The sequence below is a fragment of the Chrysemys picta genome, chromosome 6, assembly GCF_011386835.1.
Source record: "Chrysemys picta bellii isolate R12L10 chromosome 6, ASM1138683v2, whole genome shotgun sequence".
In the NCBI taxonomy this organism is placed as follows: Eukaryota; Metazoa; Chordata; order Testudines; family Emydidae; genus Chrysemys; species Chrysemys picta.
Window position 1 is genome coordinate 116,025,076 of NC_088796.1, and position 19,554 is coordinate 116,044,629.

General features: G+C 44.1%; 1 long non-coding RNA gene across 2 annotated transcripts in view; it reads right to left on the reverse strand.

Moving 5' to 3' along the window:
- Positions 1-19,554, reverse strand: part of LOC135972280 (uncharacterized) — a 251,559-nt gene that overhangs the window by 21,470 nt on the left and 210,535 nt on the right. Inside the window, exons 4-5 of one of the 2 annotated variants that reach the window (XR_010588703.1) lie at positions 18,811-19,079; positions 10,121-10,276 (exon numbers count right to left, since the gene is read on the reverse strand). This is a non-coding gene — a long non-coding RNA (uncharacterized LOC135972280). Of the gene's footprint in view, positions 1-7,050; positions 10,277-18,810; positions 19,080-19,554 lie in introns of those variants that run through there. The other variant, XR_010588702.1, reaches the window with a different exon arrangement.

The window sequence follows — 19,554 nt, forward strand, 5'->3', positions numbered from 1 at the left end:
AAGATAATAGTGCTCAGTTACACAGGCAAGGCAATGCAATGAGGCCACTGGCTAGCGTTTGTGCTGTGGAGAGACAGGAGTTAAGTTAAGCATATTTTTTAAACACACATTTTAAACATACACTTGTTTCATTTAAATCCAGTTTTTAAATAAAACTCACTAACAGCACAAAGGCAATAACTGACTCCTAACATTTACACTTCATTACTATAAGGGCCTCTATTATAGCATTTTCCTCCGCATCCATTGCAAAACAAATATCCACCACTATTATCATGGTTCTTTCTCCTGCTCAAAATATTTAGCGCCTCAGACATGTCAGAAGCATTATCTGCTGTATTTCATGCCGTGTTATACTAGCAATTTGCAGTCATTAAAGCCATCTCCTTAAAGCACCTCCATTACAAATCCCCCTTTTAGAGGAGAGGCTTTTGTTGTTCATGTTTTTAAATGAAAAAAATCCCAGACTAAACCCTTTTTAACAGTATGTGAGTATTAAAAGGGTATCCACAGAGGCTTTTACTTCATTCATATTAATCAAACATGGCTTTGATTTGGAAAAGATGGCATTTTGACAGGGCTTTAGTCATGAGGGGAAGAAAGTGATGAGAAGATGGCTACACCTCAACTACATGAAGCGATGGATGGGCAATTTCCATATGGATAGGATCACCTTCTGTGCTTCTGTGACATGCTCTCTTAGCATCTGGAAATTAGATCAAAGCAAAGTCATTCACTAGTCAGAAGTTGAGATAATGGAGATTTCCTCACAAATGTTTCCTGAAGACAGCAAAGCATTAATCAGCTATGGAGAAGGTAATGGCAAAAATATATATATATAACAAATCCTGTTTTAGAAAACAAAACAAACAAACATACATGGTTTCAAGAATGTTTGTAGACAAGCAGGTCTGAACATCTACCATATAAAACAAAACAAAAGGGACAAATTCCTTTGACAGGACAGAAGGATGGAGCAGTGAGAGGCAGCAAGTTAGCGCAATGGGTGATCAGCCTAGCCAATGCTGAACAATATTCATTAGAAGACGTGCAAGTGGATGCATGCTCAGAAAACATGGGGCTCAATAAAGAATCCTGAGTTAACACCTTAACTGGGTCAGAAACCAAGAAATGAAAAACAGTTGGTTCTCAGTTTGCTGTGCTTCTAGACACCTCTTTCACTGTGCTTCCATTTCTTCGTTTCCAGGTTCTCTCTGTCAGCAGTTTTGCTCATTAAGGTTCAAATTACCAGGTTGCTGCCCAGCTCTCTCTTGGACTTTTTCCTGCCAGACCCTCTCTCATCCAGGCTTCTAAGTTTTTCTCCTGTTCCCTTCGTCCTCCAGGGACCCTTCCCCTTCCTTCATAGTTGCTCAACCAGAACTCCCCCCGTCTCTTGTAGGTTAGAAGGAAAGCTTGCATACATAGCATTAGCCAAAAGAGTCAGGCATTGAAGGGAACTGCTTAACAGACTATTGCCCCGTTTGACAAGAGCCACCGTCTGCTGTGAAGTTTGTACCTATAGCAAGCAAACTATCGTATCACTAACTCAGATTTTTACACAGGGATTTTTATTTTAGTTTTTTAAATGGGGAAAATGTCAGCAGCTGTCCCAGGCTAAAATTATATTTTTATTATATAGTGCAAAAGGAATGATTTTCCCCCAGCCCCTGAATTAGCCCAAAGCCAATGCATAAATCCCCACTCAAGATTTTGGGCACTCCTAGTTTCTGCTGCATGGATATTATGAATCTTAATTAGTGTTTGGAGAACACTTGAGTTCTTTTACTGAAAGGTGTGATAGCCGCACAAAGGGTTATTAATAATGAAATCAGCATTGTTAGGGGAGACAACAGACCTGAGGACTCCCAGCTCCCCTATGCTGATTTGTGTGTAACTGACATGTAACATTTCTCCAGAATAAGGCCCAGTTAAAGGAGAATGACAGAAATACACTTTGCACTATGAATGAATGTCTACTGAAACATCATATTCGATTTATACTCATTACTATTTGTAAAGAAATATTAAACAAGATTATTGCTAAGTTTCCCATCACCATGTTAGCTAAAAAAAAAAAAAAAAAAAAAACCACACCAGGGACCCTAACTGTTCCTCCCAGATCTATATATGGAGACCATTATCCACACATGGGTTTTCTCTTCCTCCTGTGTGGAAAGTGCTCATCCATCTCCTCTTCCACATCTCCAGGGACTGTCCAAGAGAGGGGAGGAAGACTGGGCAGGAGGATAACAGCACATTCCCCCTCCCCACAGTAGCCATGAGGCGATCCCCCAGGAAAAAATAAAATAAAGATAATACATCCCAAGATGTACTATCTCCTAGACAGAGCCCTACTCCTAGGGCGAGGTCTTTGGTAACATAGCTCCATTGCAATCATGTAACTAGAGAACCCGGGTGCAGGCAGCTACTGGGGGAACCATCAGGGCTCAGAGTTGGTGTAAAGACACATGACTTGAATACAAATGACCCTACCCCCCTGTGGCGTACTAAGGGCTGTGCTGGAATTGCAGGCTATCACTTTAAGAGTGTGTGTTTTGCACAGGGGGCCATGTTGTTCCCGGTCCTGCCTGCAGGCCAGGGGACTCTATAGGGAAGCCTGTAAGCTGCATCTCAGCAGTCTGTCCCAAAGAATCCAGCTTAGATTGTGGTGGGTTGGGATGTTCCTTTCTATTTTAGGGGGTGGTATTGTTCTGGAGTCTAAGACTCAAAATAGTGTTATGTTGCAACCTTTCAGAAAGAGTATTTGATTTATGTTAATACAACTTCTGTTTAACAGTGTACAAACTTAACAGGATCTGAGGCCTGAGTGGTCCCCAAATCCTATTTGGCCTGGGGCAGGGGAACAAATCCTGTCCCACATTATGTCCCTGGTGGGATAATCGCCACAAATATCCTCCCAGCGATTCCCTTCCTCATGTGGAATTTACCAAGCAAGTGGTCCATGGTAGCCAAATATACAGTTTCCAAAAAAAAAAGGCAACTGTCTTGTTGAGACACACAGAATATCTCAAGGTTCAGAAATTACAGTGAGTCCATTTACAGAATCCTCTTCAAACGCTGCTTCCACAATCCATTTGTATGCCTGCAAAAATTCCATTTCCCATTGAATAATTGAACATTTAATAGATAAAAAGCACTGTGGGTTATGAATCCTAAACAGGGGCATCATTTCAGAAAAGTTCTGGGGGGAAGCAAAGTTGTGTTAGCACATAGAACATTATACATGACATTATATCCTACAAAGACGGGGGTGGAGGGAAACAAGAAGTGGAGCATATAGACCTATGAAGAGTCAAAGGGGGCAAACCAAGGTGGGGGGAGCAAGTTTACCCCTTAACTCTTAGCAAATGATGCCCCTGATGTTGATGAATATAATGCCACAGTATATGGATGGGACTAAGTATTGAACAGAAGTGAAAGAGCTGCTATTATGTGGGGTTTATACCAGATGCCACAAAAATCCCAGTAGGGCTGCAGTATATCTACAAAGGTTAACACAATGCTTAACAGACTGAGGAAAGTGGTGAGATTTCTGACTGTGTCTTTCCTTTCATGCAGCTCGACTCTGGATTTATAGGTTGGTAATGATTCACCAAGAGGGAGTCCCCATCAGAACTGTTGGGCAGTTTCATGGTTTCTTACAAACTTATGGGAACGTTTTTCAGCTTCTGCCCTTCACTGAAGTGCTTCCTTGTGGCATCCAGGAGGCTGAGGGCAGGCACAATGCCACGGACAATGCTATCTGAAGCCTGGTTGTTCCCAATATAGAGATGTATTGGCTCATCTCCCTGCTGCGAGGCGTCAGTCAGTCAGCTTTATATCCCTACTTCTCAACTGTCACAATTAAATATAAATTTATATAAAGATGAATGCAGCTCAGCACATCAGCTGACACCCTGCAGAACAGCCACATATGAAACGTTAACTCCTAAGCACGAATAAGCAGAACAGAAGCCAATGGACATTAAAACTAAGGGGTAAGATGATCACGCCTGTTCCAACCCCTTTATGTCAGGTCAGAGGAATGGAGAGAGGTAAAGGGGCCCTAAAAGCCCCAGTTGAGGCTGGGGGTGGATCGCCCTGGCACAGACAATGCAGCATACAGCCTTCATTCCAAGGAGCCCATCACAAACCCTGGCATAAAGGGCATCTCAGGACCATGGCTGGGGGGCAAAAAGGCGTGTTCAAGGTGAAGTAACATCACCCAGTGTTGCAGAGATTTTGAGCAGGGTTACTCCCTGTAGGGCAGCCTGGGAGGCTGCTGTAATTTGAACAAGCTACCAGAACTGGCCGAGTTATGCCATGGGTTTCTGGAGCAACCCAAGAGCAGGAGGGTGCAAAGGTGGCTTAAAGCCATCTTCACCCCCATCCTCCTGCTGGCCGGAGAGTTCTGTCCTGTATCTCTGAGAGGTCAGCACAGAACCTCAGCCAAAAAGTTGATCTCATCTTGACAGGAACAGAGAGCACTAGGCATCAGCAGGCCCTTCAAGCTCTCCTAGCTTCAGTGCAGTAGGCGGTGATTTTTAACAGATGCAAGCCATTCCAGGGACAAATGGGTAGGATTCTATTTTAAACTGTGTCAGAAGTGATCAATGTGGTCCTTTGCCAGATACTGATAACACTGGTAACAAAGCACGAACAGTACAGGATGTGACATGACTACCAGGCCTGTGAGAAGAGTTAACAGTGGAGTGAGACACACTGAAGGAACAAGAGGGCCATTTATGAACTAGTTGCTCTTACTGTCAGGCTATGTTCGATTTATTGATTTATTTCTGGATCTGTATTTAATCCAGCTTTCAGATGACGTGAGTAACCAAAATTCTCAACACCTGGGGTAGTGAGATCTCACAGCACTTTTCACGAGGAGGCTTATTAATGCCATTGTACTCACTCAAGTCCAAGTGATAATGATGTTCTACAAAAAAATTTGTAGTTTCAAGCATCTATGGTATTCTGAAGGCTGCTGTAACTTGGGCTGGCCACATGAATCTGACAAATTACAGCAGTTGGAGATGGCAGGAGCACAGAGATCACGCTGTCCCCAAGCCAGACCTCTTGCAGGGGATCACCACATACTGAGATGATCCTGGGTGGCTAGAATAAGTGACTTTACCCCAGTTTGTTCCAGTGGAGCAGTGCATTAATACACCAAAGGAGGTAGACCAGCACATGTAGACTGTTTCTGCAGGGAACAAACACCGTACATTCTCTATCTTGAAACTGGACTTATTTTCCTTGAGGCGTCTCACAGTTCCACTAAACCCTTCTCTCTTGCTTAAAGTGACCAGCTCTAGTCCTGACTCACAGGCTCTTGCCTTATCCAACAGACAATTATGAACTGTAAAACATCACAATTCATAGAACCTTGGGGGGGGGGAAAGACACATAGCTTTGCAAATGAAAGTTAATTCCCAGATCCACCCCACACATCTGAAGAGAAACTAGAAGAGAACACGCAGGCCCGCTAGGAAGTTGTGGAGACACATGGCTCCCCTGAAAAAAATCTTAGATTGAGTTGTGACAGATTTTGCAATTACCTTGGGAGACTTCATTGAATTAAGTGTATGTAGATTTGGGGTCCATTTATATATTACTGCTGGCCAGGATTGTATATTCTATTTCTAGTGGGGGAGATGAATGCAAATTCCCCACTCAAAGTTATGTAAAATCCTAGTGCTCTGACGCGGCGCCCATAGTCTGTGGATTACTTGTCCTGGAGACTGCCAATCGAAGGGCAGTAAAGGAAAGACTAACCTCTGATGGAGCTGCTAACCACAGAAAAAGAAACTCTTTATGGAGAATGAAGGACTGACTTCTACCAGAACCCTTTTTGGTGTTGTGGGAACATCTTAGCTAAGATTAAAAGAACCTGCATGCCGCTAATATTATTAGTATGTTTTCACTTTAAGAATATATGTGTATGCTTATAAAGAGCTGTGCGGTAACTTGTAGCTGCTGGCAATTACAGTTGTTCACAGCCTTCAGAGAGAAAGCAAAGTGCATACCCTGCCTTGCTTAGGCTACCAGTCTTGCACAATTCCCTGCCTACACTGTGAGATTCCCAGCAACCTCAAAAAAACCTGGTCTCGAGGGAGAGAGATGTGGACCTCTGCCCAAGAGAGGTGATAGTTGAGGAACTGGGAGCTTGGAATGGGGGCTGTTGGTGGACCACAGAGGTGCAAATACAGGCGCAGTTGCCCTAAACTTTGACAGAGTATTAATATAATGGACTTCTCCATATGATGGATGCTATGTCATATGATAGTTTTCACACAATTTCCTGGGACAGGTGTTTGCATGTCCTGGGCTTAAAGGACACAAAGCAAAATTTCCTGTGTATGGTCAGCATATTCTCAAATGAGTGCTACAGTAGCACACACAGGAACTCCAGGTTCATTTTAGCCCTGCAGGTCCTTTGTACCAGCTAGGAATTCTAAGCCAGGCAAGATGGAAGCATGGCTGGACAGACCTGAATCCAGGCAGGTAACTTTGTGCCCCTGAAACAGGAGTGCCCTAATTTGTGTCAAAGACTACACTAACCTCTGCATCTTCTGAATCAGGGATGTGTAAGTCACCTCTGTTCCTTTGCTAGCACAGGGATGATCCTCACCTTCTGTGTCCAGTCCACTGGAAAATAAAGCCCTGGATCTTGCACAACTGAAATCATTGGCTGTTTTGCCCTCGATTTCACTGGGTTCAGAATGAGACCCTAAAGGCTTGATCCCACAAACGTGATGTGTAGCACTTGGGAGATATAGAGCACCTTCAACTACTCCAGACCCCCCTCGAGAACAAAAGTGATCAGCACATTGCAGGTTGAAGGGCTTATTTAATTTTTCATTAGTCTAGCCAAAGAGGGATGTTAGAGAGACAAGATGGGGGAGGCAATACTTTTTATGGGACCAACTTCTGTTGGTGAGAAAGACAAGCTTTTGAGCTACACAGAGCTCTGCTTCAGGTCTGTGTGGTTCGAAAGCTTGTCTATCACCAAACAGAAGTTGGTCCCATAAAAGGTATTATCTCCCTCATCTTCTCTCTCTAATATTCTGGGACCAACATGGCAACAACAAGAACAGGGCAAACATAAGAGGAATATATCAGTCAAGCAGATAATTCCTGCCACAAAAGACAGACTTAAACTATATTTATTCTGTAACAAAGCCCAGGTTCCTCCAGTGATTTTAAAAGGTATAAACCCCTCTGTAGCTGTAATACTGGTAGCTAATCTAGTCAGATTGGTGAATGGAACTTAGAAGGAACATGCTGTAAAAAGCTGACACAAGGCACAACTGTACTTTTATTGCTACCATTATGTATCCATTGAAAAGCTCATACTTCATATCTGCTGTATTCCCTTCATACGGGGAAGTACCAAGATACATTGCAACTATAACAGCCATTCAATCCTACTCTATTTCAGATAGGACATTCCGGGTTTGTTTCCTTAATTATGAGCACTGAAAAAGTGCATTGTGGTTACGCTATAAGCATATCCTGATTGGTTGTCAAGATAAACACAGATCACATTTTATAAATAATGGCTTTAACCTGGTTTTCTTTGTAAATACTTAATCAGCATATTGGACATTCATACTGTAATGGGATTTCATCAGTGGCATTGTGGAGCAATACATTCATACTGTAGTATTTAGCCATATGTTGGGCATAACAGAATAATAAGGCAGTTTGAATTCCTTCAGTGATATTTGTTGGCATTACGCACCCTTCCCTATGCACACTCAGCCCCTTCCCTTTGTTCAGGATAATCCAAAAAGCAGCATTCTATGGCAGCTTTTCTGCCTGTAGGATTTGTACATAAACAAAACCACTGGCATGGAAAGCCAGGAGATATTTCCATACCTATGCCCATCATGGGCACTGCCAGCAAGAATAAAAACATGTGAGAAGCAAAACCAAGACAAAAGTTTCCTCCTTTTTTGTGCAATGGTAAATAGAGGCAGCATGCAGCGTAAATCCATCAAAGAAAAGACTCCTGTTTCACTTAAGATTACCTTTCCCCCCCTCTGCACAAAAATGACTCTCTTTTTCTCATTGTGAGCATTTGAAATGTGGTCATCATTTGGGTACTGCAACAGCTTTTCTGTCCTGTGGAGTCTGGTCTCTTTCAAATGTTTTCCTCAGACTTGCTGAGCCACTTGGATGTGTGAATGAGAGAAAACAATGAAGTGATAGAAAGAGAGATTTCGTGTTCTGAAAACTAGATATATCTAAAGGAAATAAAATGCAGCGTGTTCCCACAGTTACAGCATAGAATCCAAGTGCCTTGACTCCAGGTCCTGTTTCTAATTTAGCTTGTAATTCTCTTTACACCAAGGGCAAATCACTTACTCTCTCTAGGCATCACTTTTGCTATGGGTAAAATGAGGATTGTATTATTGTAACAAAGCAGGGCTTCTCCCCAGTTTGCAACACCCAGCCTCTTGCAGGCAATTTTAATCATAACAAACAGCTCCTCAGCCCACCCTGGGCTACAATCCCCAGATTCCTTCTCCTGCCTCTAGCAGTCCTGCTGCCCCTGCTTCCTAGCTCTGACTCACTGAGTCTCCCAGTCTCCTGGAAGCCCAGCTGCCCTCATCTAAAGCTCATTTGTGTCAGCTAATGCAGTACAGGTGCACTGGTCCTGCTCCTCTTAAAGGGACAGTATCACCTTGTGACACTCTTCCCCTCTTAGGGGCTTGCTCACCCCTAGGACATGCCTTACACAATCCATCCTTACACCAGATCTCTTGCACAGTGGACCCCCACACCAAAACCTTCTTCCCACAATATATTTAACACAAAACATTCCATACCCCCAGAGGGTTCCCTTGGTTCCACACAGACCTTAACCCCAGTTCTGAAGGGAATGAGTCCCTAGTCTATGCCACTCCAGGTCCTGTGCAGTGTAACAAGCCATACCTTCAACTGAGCACCACTAACAGAGCCTCACTTCTTTCTCCAGAGTTTCCCTGTCTGCTTTCCAGCCTGTAGTTGGCTCCAGCTCTCCCTTCAGCTGAGAGATTTCACAGAGTAATTTATCTCTCTCTCGGAGCTCCTTTTCCATGCCCTGTTTCAAATCCCATTCATCCTCCTGGAGCTTGATCTGGACTTCAGCTCTCACTTTTCCCTCAGCAACTTCCGCCTCCTTTTTCTGGGCTTGCTGCCTGGCTTCTTCCAAAGCAACAAGCGCCACCTAATGCTTTTATGCCAAGGAGAGCAGGCCTCTCATCTCCTCTCCTCTCAGTGCTGTATGTACAGATTAAGCAACCCCAAATGGTGCTGCCATAACTGCAGAGTCCATTTTTTTTCTGCTGTCAACATCCATGTGCCCTTCTCACAGACACTTTTCCTCTTCTTCTACTCCCAACCCTGTGCCCAAGCCTGCAATTGTGTTGGTTTCTTAATGAGCTCTCTCTCAGCTCATTAGCCTCCTCTTCCATCCTCTCTTTGCATTTTCTCCACCTGGAGCCTGATCCTCTGCAGCTCAACCCCAACCTTAGTTAGTGGAGGATGTCTGTCTCCCCTGCCTTTGTACCTCTGCCAGCAGGTTATAGCACTCTCCTGCCCAAGGAGATTCTGGTGCTGTAGATTGCCTCTTGGCCTTAATCTCTTTTGGCCTCTGTGGTAGGATCTGCTGCACCCTCTCCCTCCCAGCCTCTCTGCCTTGGGAATTACTTCCCTCAGCATGCAGGGCTCTCCCCATCCCACAGACTCCACTTTCCCAAATCTATCCTTCAAGGTCAAACCCACCTGTTCCATCCCACCTGAAGCACTCCGGCCATCTCCTATCCCTCCTAGTCAAGTCCTTCCCATGATCATTCTGCCACCTGGAGAACCCAAACCTTTGGTGTCCAAGTTTTCCAGCCTGAGATCTTAGTCAGGCAAGATTCTCTTCCCCCAGCCCCCAACAAAAACATATGGTCCTTGAGAACCGCACCATCCTTGACCCTTCTTGGGCCTGAGCAACAGGCAGAGTACCACCCACAGTCTCTCCAGTTTCTTCTGTGCTCTGCATAACTGAGCAAGTCTTAAAGGCATAGTTCACATGGGGGCAAACATTTCTTATATGTCTCACTCACTCGCAGGCAAAACATACCATCTGTTGCACCTCGAGCCTCCTGGTCCTCGAACTCCTCTTTCCTTCTCTGATCCTTTCCTTCTGCAGAATCTCCAGGAAGCATTGCTGTTGCTGTTCCTCAATATGATCCCACAGATCTGGCTGCACCTCCCGCTGCTTCCATCTTCTGACTGACTGCAGAAACAGAAGCAGGTACTCCTGAAGTTGCTGCTATCCCTCCATGCACCAACTTAGAAGAGTGGGATTTCCTTTAGCAAAACAAGCTTCCACATACTCTGGCTCTATCAGTTCCGGGACACCTAAACTAGGCGGGATATTGGTCAGACTCAAACTTCAGTTTCCCCTCAATTCCAGGGGCTGATTGCCCACCTGCATTTTCCAAGGCAGAGCTCCCCTCTAGCACAAATAACCCACTTCCTCACCCAATCTCTTTGAGGCAGTTTTATTGTTCAAACTTAAAAGACAAACAAATACAGCTGCTTACCTCACCTTGGACTACAATTTCTCAAGGGGTTTGTTTGTTTGTTTGTTTTTTGATCCCTCTGCCTCTCAGGTTCTCACAGCCTCCCCTCCCATGGGATGACAACAACAATGATGTTGTTATAATACTGCTGATTCCTAACTATGACTCACTGAATCCCTCACCCTTTTGTAGGCCCAGGTGCTTTCTTTTAAAGCTCTTTCGAGTCAGCTGTTGCAAGGGTGCACTGGTCCTGCTCCTTCTTAAAGGGACTGCGTCACCCAAAGACAGCAATAAGAGGTTATACAGGGATATTGTGAGGCTCATTGTAGTTTACTAACACATCTGTAAAGCATTTTGAGTTCAGCAGATAGAAATATTCTATATAAACATAAACTGCTATTGATATTTTGCACTCATTCTGCACCTGAACATCTCCTCAATATCAATGGGAATTCTTTGTGTGTAATTGAATGTGTGTGAGAGATCTAGAGTATGGATAAGAAATATGAAAAAAGAAATATCTGTCCAAAGCAAATACATGAGAATATTTCTTTGATGGAACTAAGGGGAATGGACCTCAGTCTCAGCTGGCGTAAACTGACATGAGTTTATTGATTTCAATGCAGTTAGGCTGGTTTAACCAACAGATGATCCGACCTCGTTTCTTTACCTTTACAATATTGCAGTATAGTGCCGAGTGCTTGAATAACTGGGTATACACAGGGGGAAAAAAGACATTTTCTGCATAAGGAGAATGAAACATTTTCTATTGCTCCTGATCTTTGTGCAAGGGAAATTTTAGCATTTTTGTGTGACAAATAGAACTTTCTCGACATGATTTTAGGTTCATTAAACAAGTCAGTTAAAAATAACATGGCATCTCTGACCTTTTACGTAAGTCTGCTTCTATGGTCATGTAAACCTCTAAGGCTATATCATCACAAGCATTTCAATAAAGACCTCTATCATTTTTATTCCTTTTCAGAATAATGTGTTATGACAAGAATTCAGGCAGTGCACTTAAGGGTTGCAATAGACAGGCATAACACATTTTTCTGTTCTTTAAAGTACCTTTAAACTTAATGAGCATCTACTAACCCAAAGCTGGTGTGGTGTTGGTAGAAGCACTACCCATGGCCATGCTACAATAAGCAATCCCTCTCACACAAGTAATTTTCAAATTATCTGACACAAGCAGATAGTAGATTATCTTGCCTGGAATTGCATAGCTATGGTTGGGACCATTTATAACATCTGGCAGATTCTTTTGATCTCTGTCTTAATAATTTGAAGAGAAATAAGGGATAGGGAGATTTTTTTTTATTATGTTTGCCTTACTAACTTCCAGTACAAACAGAGAGGGAATTGCTTTAGCTATTCCAGTGACACTGGTTAAACAGCAACAAATGAAGATATTCTTTCTTGTGTCTTTTTTGGTACTTATACGGCCCACATCTCCATAGAATCTGAGCACCTTACAAGCTTTAGCAAAGTTCTCGTCACAAAACCCCTGTGCTGTAGGGAAGTGCTATTGTCCCCTCTTTATACATGGCAAATTGAGGCACAGAGGGTAGGATCCAAGAAGGGATTGAGGCATTGCATCTCTAAGCATCACAGTGCCTCACTTTTAGGCTCCTAGAACATCATAGAAACAACTCTGCGATCCACAAAGACTGAGTTAGGCTAGGCTCCCTATATAATACCTGGGGAGAACTCGGCACCTTGGAATATGATCCACAAAAGCCAGCATACGAGACATGGACCTGCCTAAGATAACCATTGGGAGATTCTAACCAGAGGGCTGTGTGCTAATCCCTGTGCCTTTCTCTATGACAGGCTATGGTCTATGCATACCAGGGATCGACGCTGCTGCGATCGATGCAGCAGGGGTTGATTTGATGGGTCTAGCGAGGACCCGCCTAATCGACCGTAGAGCGCTCTCCGGTCAACTCTGGTACTCCACCGGAACGAGAAGAGTAAGGTAAGTCGATGGGAGAGTGTCTCCCATCAACGCAGTGTGGTGTAGATACCGTGGCAAGTCGACCTAAGCTACGTCGACTCCAGCTACATGAATAACATATCTGGAGTTGCATAACTTAGGTTAACTTACCGCGGCAGTGTAGACAAGGCCTAAGTCTGGGCTGCAGGGAGGCCCTAGTCCTGCTTAACAATTCGTAAATGAGAATCAGCCACATGTAATCAGGCCTTTTAGGTGTCTAAGTGGTTTTTGAGGGAATGAATTAGGCACCTGCCTTATTCCACACAAAATGGAGGGATCCAAGGGATAAATACTTGAGAAGTCATTAGGCGAGAGAGAGAGAGTGAGAGGGAATGACTCTGTAGGCCAGTGGTTAGGACACCACGTGAGAGATCCAGGGTCCAGTCCCCCTGCTCCAATCACTCTTTCATTATTTGTCCACAGTGCAACAGTTTCAACAGGAGAGATTGCGGAAACCCCACATCAGCATATCTCATAACTCAGTGGTTATTGCACAACTCCCTTCTCCCCCGTCTGGCACAGAGGGGGGATCAAAGCTGGGTTTCCCATATTCCAGGTGAGCACTTTAACCACTTGGCTAAATGTTATAAGGTGGGCACCTTCACCACTGTTTCTTCCAGACAGATTTTGAATAGGACCTGGTCTGCTAGGCATGCTCAGATGCCCTGCTAGATCCAGCCCTGCACACAATTTAAATGGCCGAATGCTTATCTTGCCCAGGTTCATGGATTGCATGAGGCTTAAGCAGCAGATAGATGACTGTCTGTCTAGAGTGAGGCAGCAGTGCACATGCCCAGAGTGAGAATATTTACTCTAAAATTTACACTAAGATGACAAATGACTTTATACACCTAAAGGTTTCAGCAGGAGTTTGGTGGATTGAAGGGGAGCCAACACTGGATTTAGGTGCCTGTTGTGTATTTGGTTGTTGTGGTAATAGAATCTTGTTGTTGCTATGGCAACTGAGTAGATTATGAGGGATAGCCCAGCCAGTTTTGGCTGGTTTTTGGTTAGTTCAGTGTGTGGCAATAAATGGCTGCTTTTAAGGTTTACAGCTCTCTGAGTCTCAAGTGATTTCTTCCTAAAACTGCTGCCCCCAAGGATACAACAAACTGGCAACGAAGGTGGGATTCCTGCGCTGCCCCAGCAACAGAAAGAAAGTAGAAGTCAAGGTATAAAAAAAAATGCTTTTTGTTGTTGGGGCGGGTGGAGTGGGGAGAGGGCGTGAGAACTGGTTTGTTTGCGCTGACTGTGCAAATGGAAACTAAAGTCATGGCTACACTTATGAGGCCACTGGAACCTTTTGAGGAGACTATATATGTACCATTGCACTATACTGAACATTTTGAGCTTTTTGTTATTGCAAATGACATTACAGAAGAGAAGAAGGTGCCAGTATTCTTAAGTGTTGTAGGGGCTAAGACCTACTCCCTGCTACGCAGCTTACTACACCCTGTTAAGCCTGAGACCAAATCTTACAGTGATATTGTGGAAATCCCGGGGTCCCATTTTTCTCCAAAACCACTGGTAATTGCCGAGACCAAAAACAAGCCGAAACAGTTGTACAATTTGTAGCAACTTTGAAAAATCTTGCGGAACACTGTGAATTTAAGGAGATATGAAATGATGCCCTACGTGACAGGTTAGTGCGTGGCCTGCACAGTGAAGCTATACAGACGCGCCTATTGACAGAGGCTCAGCTTACTTTACAGAAGGCTGTTGATATTGGGGTCTCCATGGAACTGGCTACAAAGGAGGCGCCATACATCGGTGCATCTCCTAGGGTGCAAAAGGTGTCACAAGAACCTACCCAGAAAACTGTGGGGAGTCAGGAATGTTACCGCTGTGGTAAGCCGGGTCACCAGGCATCAGAATGCTGGTGTAAGGACCTGGTGTGTCAACACTGACAAAAAGGGACACACTGAGTGTGCCTGTAAACAAAAGAAAAAGAGGCCTGTGGTCTGATCGACCAAAAAGGGAAATCTGCATACCGTCGAGCAGACCCAGGATGACCAAGGAGACACCTCATCACAAGAAGTGCCACTCCACATTTTGTCTTTGGCAGTGGGCTCATATGAATACTGGGTAACCCCATTGTTGGGCAGCAAACCTATACGCATGGAACTGGACACCGGTGCAGCCATCTCGCTGGTCTCCGACTGTGTATAAAGAAAAGCTACAGCATCTTCCGCTTAAGGCAACAAAAACTGTTCTGAAGACCTATATGGGAGAAGCAGTGCCCTTGTTGGGCACTACTGATGTTAAGGTGGAGCTCAATGGACAGGCTGCTAAATTGCCACTGTTTGTGGTGAGAGGTAATTACCCAGCCTTAATGGGTAGATCTTGGCTTAGGAATATTCAGCTGAACTGGCCAGAAGTGCACCGAATGACTAAAGAAGAAACTGGTCTTACCGCTATACTAAGGAAACATGCTGCTGTTTTTGGAGAGGATCTGGGAAGTATGAAGGGAATCACTGTGACATTGAACATTAAACCTGACAGTCAACCAAAATATCTGAAAGCCAGAACTGTGCCATATGCCATCAGGCCGAACGTTGAAGCGGACCTGGAGCGCCTGGTCACAATGGAGTCCTAATACCAGTTACTCATAGCCCATGGGCAACTCCTATCATTCCAATAGTGAAGAAAGATGGCTCCCTCCGGATTTGTGGTGATTTTAATGTCACTGTCAATCCGGTGTTGTGAGCAGAGCAATACCCGCTTCCCCGCATCAATGACCTCTTTGCGGGCCTGGCTGGGGGACAAAAGTTCAGTAAGATTGATCTGAGTCAAGTGTATTTACAGATGCATGACAATGAAAAGTCCCAAGAGCTGTTGAATATTGTGACGCATAAAGGGCTTTATCGATACTGTCGCCTACCCTTTGGAAAAACATCTGCTCCTGCTCTTTTCCAGAGGGTAATGGACCAGATCTTGTGTGGCTTGCCAGGAGTCCAGTGCTATCTGGACCACATCCTGGTCACTGGAAGGAATGAGGAGCATCACCTAAAGAATTTAGAGGCTACCCTACAAAGACTGGAAGAGTATGGCCTACGCGTCCGCAAAGACAAATGTGAATTCTTCCAGCCCTCTGTTAAATATTTGGGACACATCATTGATGCTACAGGTCTTCATAAGGCTCCTGCAAAAGTTAAGGCTATTGTGGAGGCTCCCCCTCCTCGAAATGTTAGCCAGCTGCACTCGTTTCTAGGACTTTTGAACTATTATGGAAAGTTCATCTCACAGTTAGCCACACTGCTAAAACCACTTCACAAACTCCTTGGGCAGAACAAGGCCTGGAAGTGGACTGAAACCTGTGATGTTGCATTTAACAAAGCTAAGAGTGCATTGCTAAATTCTGAAGTTCTGACGCACTTTGATCCATCCTTACCCCTACAGTTGGCTTGCGATGCTTCCCCTTATGGAGTGGGAGCGGTCATGTCACACATTATGCTTTTGGGAGAAGAGACCTATTGCTTTTGCTTCACGGACTCTAAGCAGTGATTGGTCTTATGGTACTGGAAGTAATTTGAATATTGATATGATTCTTGATGTAAGGGACCATCTATCACAAAGGTATGCTCACCTGGGTGGTGAGAGAGGTCAGAGTACCCAAAGGGACTGTCTGTGATTCCATGTTTAGGTTGTTATAATGACTGAGGAGCTTACACTTGATAGCACTCTCAGCCAAGTTGGTGTTTGTGTCCTGCTTCCTAACAGGCTACTGTGAGGTTGGTATTCATGCTCTTAAGTCACTGCAGACAGAATTACAACTATATTTGAACTAGAACCCAGAGGTAGTAAGGCATCTAGCCCATTACTAATCTCCTGAGCTATTACAATTACACATATTATTTATTTTTTAACCCATTATAAATATCTCGATCTCTTGGCCTATATGATAACCAAGATCTCATATGCTCTCCATGATAAACTCTACCTAAATTTTATTGGCCCTACTATAGCAAATTGCTGACTCACCAGCACGGCGCCTCCTGCTGGTCATCCTGGGAATTAGCTCTTTCCCAGCCTTGGAGCACCCTCTGCTGGCCGGTGGCTCACCTGCCTCAGGCCCCTGTGTACCTCTTGGACCCCAGTGCCCCTTTACCTTGGGATTCTGCCTCAGCAATACCCCCACACTCTGGGTCTCCCCTCCAAGAGGAACCCCCACCCTCTATACCCACCTTGCCTCAGTGGCTACTGCCAGTCATCACCTAGCTCTTTTCACTGGGGCAGACTGCAGTCTGTAATGGTCACTCATCATTGGCACAGAGGCTGGACCAGCTGCCTCTGCCTAACCCCGGGTTGCACCTCTGTAGGCCTTCCTGTCAGGCCTCAGCCTGGGAGGTTACCAGGCCTGAGCTCCCCAGCTTAGCCTACCCCTTCCCCAGCACTGCTCCGTCCAAGGTACCCTTCGCCCCTTCAGGCAGCTAGGTCCATCTCTCTCCAAAGCTAGAGAGAGACTGTGACGTAGCTCCTTCCTTAGGCTGTTTTATACTCCCAGCTTGGCTGCCTCAAGCCCGCTCCTGATTGGCTCCCCGGGGCAGCCCTTTCCTAGGGCTGTTCTTAACCCCTTCCACACCGGAGCAGGGTGACCGCCCCGCTACACCTATACTATTTAACATTTATATCAATGAGCTGGAAATAAGCTTAAAATCATTGCTGATAAAATTTGCAGATGACACAATATCAGGGGAATGGTAAAGGATGAAGAGGACAGGTCACTGATACAGAGCAAAGTTCAAACACTAACTATTTGGGACAAATTCTCTGGCCTCTGTTATACAGAAGGTAATATTAAATGATCAGTGATCTCTTCTGGCATTAGACTCTATGGCAAGGCTGCTGGATTCTGCGTAACTCTGTTGTGGCAAACTGGCCATTCTGCAACAACTTAATTCAGATTATAAAAATATAAATGCCCTGCTCTGAAATTAGGAGTCAGAACATGAAACTGCACCAATTATTGGTCACAGATTGTTGAATCAGAGTTATTTCTGAGTGTAGACAATCCCTGAGTTTTACAAGTGGTTCCATGTGGCAGTATCATCCTAATCTAAACTTCTAAAATATTTTTAGGTGGAAATTAAATTCTAGTGCAAATTTGCTTGTTCTCCTGAGTAATCCCAGTTTTGAAATATGGGTGAAATAAACCAAGGCATTGGGCTAATCCTATATTCTGGTTTTAAATTAGGTTTTGCTCTCTGGAATAGGTTAACTGTTCACACAGATCAGACTTATTCGAATATGTGGGGGGGAAATGTGTGAGAGAGGCTCAAAGGTAAGAAAGTGAAGGTAAACTTTAAAAGGTGTATATTCTATGCTTGTGCTACTGGAAGAACAATGATTTATGAATGGAGGAAGAGATGAAAACTGCATCTACATTGGGAATTCAAACTGTGTTTGTTGTTACTTTGATGATAAACTTCCATCTCCTTGACTACGTCCTGCTAGCAGAATAGGGAGTAGAGAGGATGGGGAAAGAGAAAGATGAATGAGATGTCTAATGGAATGAGGTCAATACCCATAGTATTTTTTAAGTTGTTCAAATTCCCGTTAAGAGCTCTCTTTCCATTGTGTCTCTTTTTAATCACAGATTCTTAAGCATTTGGCATTAAAAACCCCACAAATGATATGCCTTTTTATTGTTAATTGCTCACTTTGTTCTCAGAAACTGAGATACAGAAGCGGTGGTGGTGTTTCTTTGTTCTCGGCCCCAGAGACAGAGGTGCTATAGGCCAGATTTACAAAGATATTTAGTTGCATAAAGGTGGAGATAGTCACTTAGTAGGATTTTCAAAAGTGCCCAGAATGAATTAGATGCCTAACTCCCAAATACTCTTTCAAGGAGAGTTGGATGCCAACCTGGTTAAGCATTTTTGTAAATTCTGTTAGGGGTCTCTGGGAATCTTTAACTGGCTAAATACCTTTGTAAATCTGTCTGTACAGAACGTGCTAGGGCCCTAGCTCCTGGAGTCATGTGATTACATAAAAATCTGAGTTTATATTAAAAATAGAGTTTCTAGTCATCACAGTTCAAGAAAATCTTGAAAAGGTGACCTGCGCATAACCAATGCAGAGACATCTGCCTGAGTCTTCAAACAGTTTGAGAGGAGGAAACTGCCCCTGTGTAGCTCTAGGAGTGTTAACTCCAAGACTCACTGCTCAGAAGGTCTCCACTATCAGCAATGCAGCAGAATGCTCTGAGTCTGGCAGAAGAAGGCCCACCCATCCTAAGAAATATACCTGAGCTTCTGGGGTAATGAATCCGGAGGGGAGGCGGGGGTTCATCTCTTGGCTTCCATCTCTACCTCTCAAGATGTGTGTGGAGTGTCTTTCTTCCATCTCTACCATACTACTGCTGCCGCCACTCCTGGGGAAAAAGGAAGGCCAATGGCTACTTCTCTGGCCTCCAAAAGGAGATGAAGAAGAACGCTACAAAGGCCCCCATGTCGTGGTATGATTGAAGTCCTATGGTGCCTTAATCCAGCCACGCTTGTCCCCAAACATAGGAACTATTTGAAAAATAGTAAAACAAAATCAACATGTGAGCAGAACAAATGAAATCACCATTAAAGTTTTCAAGGAACATAAACCTTTTAATGTACATATTAACATTCAGTACTAAAATATATGAGTCCCTATTGAGCTGGAATGCAATTAGTAAAAGAGTTGAGGACAGCAAGCATGGGGATAAAGTGGCAGATGAAGTCTGTAGCTCTTTGCATGTCAGACACCCAATTAAGATTAATTAATAATGTTTGCCTTATTATAGACATTAACTGCCAATGCATTTCTTAATGCTGGGATTATAGATTTTAGATATGAAATAGACCCACTGGATGAGAAAGTCCAGCCCCAGCAAGTATAGGGTATTTTTCCTTTATAACTAGGGTGACCAGATGAGATGAAGAAAATATCAGGACACTGGGGAGGGGAGGGAGGAGGAGGGAAAGCCGAGTCCTGCCGGCCAAGCAAAAAAAAAAAAAA